Here is a 2,521-nt window from a genome sequence, read left to right on the forward strand (position 1 = left end):
CGCAATCAGATTTCCGACTATTTCTGCTGCGCTCCACCATCGCTCGAGGTGTACTAACAAGAGGTTCGCTCCAGTTGTGGTATGACCAGTTGACGCATACGACGTGAGACAAATTTCTAGTTTTCCTTTCTCAGCTTGAAGTGTTGTTGTGGGCAGCCACACAGCATACATACTTAATATAACTTACTTCTTCTTTTGCCAAATAAGGCTCAGGTCCTCTGCAAGCCACGACCTACAGCTAACACCTTGCTGAGAGCCCCTCTGCGAGCCAAGGGTTGTCACTTTGAGATATCTCAAACCTTGTGGAGGCAAGGAAGGCAAGAAAGTAACAATGAGTGAAGAAGGTGCGGATGTGTCCAGAACAGTAACGTTCCAGGTTACGACACGAAAGAAGACTACGGGTCGCGAACGTGAGTTTATCAAGATCAGTATTCCGCGTTTTAGTGGAGGCTCGGCTCAAGAGTGGCTGCGGTGGATACAGCAGTTCGAACATCTGAGTATCATGAAGAAGTGGACGTCTGAAGAGAAGTCACAGCACTTGCATTTAGTGCTTGACGATGAAGCCTTGGATGCGTGGATTGACACAGCGGAAGATGTGGACATGACGGACAAGGATGCCTTTCAGAAGGCATACGAGTCGTGGGGTCACATGTTTGTACCTAATATGTACCACGAGCGGCTCGAAGAAGAGCTATTTCTATTTGCGAAGCGTCGCAATGAAACGGTCGCTGAATGCCATCAGCGAATGCGTCAGATTATTCGCATGCTTAAGAACCTACCAACTAATGCTCTGGAAATAGACGAGCAGTCAATGATCCGTACATTTAAGCGGGCCATGCCAAACGAGTGGAAGACCGCCTATGAGTTCAGCGGAGTTCACCTCACCACCATGCCAAAAGCCGTACAGTACTTCGAGAGACTCGAGCAGTCCGAGCGACGTCAAGGTAAAGAGCGCCATGCTGGAGGGTGGAAACAGCATGCCAAGCAGAATGGCAGTAAGCAGAATGGCGGTAAGCCGAATGGTGGGAAGGCCAATAATGGGAAACACTTCGGGAAGAAGAACAAGAAGGAGTTTAACTCGTCCAAGCAGTTCCAGTCACGTGATAAGACCAACAGTGATAAGTGGTGTAGCTTACACAAGACAAGTTCGCATAGTGACAGCGAGTGTTTTACGCAGCAGAAGAATGCGTCGAGAGGTGGTACTAGTCAGTGGTCAGCAGCAAAGAAAACGGAGGAGGCGAAGATGACAAACGTCGAAGAAATGGCCTCGGATTACTCGTTCAGCGATGAAAGTGAGTGTAAGGTCATCAGCAGAATACTGAATGACAAAGAGCCAGGCAGGAAGCCGCCAATGCGTCTCCGTTTCCGACTGTGTAAGACATTGCAGGAGCGCGTGGCGTTAGTTGACACAGGTTGCGGAACAAGTTTCATCAATGCCGATCTATTAGCAGCTAATCAAGAACTTGGGTTCGAAATGACTCCCTTGGATCGGACTTATGAGCAAGTCGATGGGTATGTCAAAGCTTCAGGGTCTACGCCAGTTCAATTCCGGTTTATGGATTTGAATTATGGATCTCGCATTACGCACACATTTTCAGTCATTAACAACACCAGAGACGAGATGGTGATTGGACGGGATCTGTTGAGTGCACTCGGAGTAATTGTCAACTTCCGGGACGGAATGGTGGAGTGGAAAGGCAACACTGTGGCAGTGAACACTGGAGACAAGTCCAGGGTGAGCGATGAAAGAGGAGGCGAAGACGTGCAGGAGGAGGTGAAAGAAATCAACGACACGTCAGTGGAACCGAAGGATCTGGTGGGAACGGCAGATATTGACCAATCCACATACGAGCAGATTCTGGTGCTGTTAACGCAGTTTGAGCAGCTGTATAATGGACACTTAGGACGGATGACATTTCCAGATTATATTCTGCCTATGGCAGAACAGTACACGCCTGTCCAAGCTCGCCCATATTCGATTCCAAGGTCTGAAGAGAATGCAGCACGAAAAGAGATTCATCGACTCATGCAAGTCGACGTGTTGGAACAGATCTTTGGTAGCGAGTGGTCTTCCCCAGCGTTTTTCTTGAAGAAACCAGATGGACGTCTGAGATTGCTAACTGACTTCAGAGCTTTGAATAAGTTCCTGAAGCGTAACCCATATTACGTACCCCTAATTAGGGATGTTTTCGTTCGACTTGGTGGTGCAAAGTTCTTCTCAACACTGGATGCTAACATGGGATATTACGCTAGACAACTGGCTGAGGAGAGCAGGCCGTTTACTGCATTCTGTACTCCGTTTGGTAAATTTCAGTATAAGAGACTGCCGATGGGAATCTCAACGGCGCCAGACGAATACCAAGCGTGTATGTCAAGAATTTTAGGCGATTTGGACTTCGTTATCGTCTATCTAGATGATATTCTCATTTTCTCCAGAACGGCAGAAGACCATTTGGAACATCTACGAGTGGTGCTTTTCACGTTTTGCAGGAGTTCAACGTGACACTGAATGTAAGAAATG

This window comes from Phytophthora infestans, genomic scaffold, assembly GCF_000142945.1.
Source record: "Phytophthora infestans T30-4 supercont1.90 genomic scaffold, whole genome shotgun sequence".
NCBI lineage: Eukaryota > Oomycota > Peronosporomycetes > Peronosporales > Peronosporaceae > Phytophthora > Phytophthora infestans.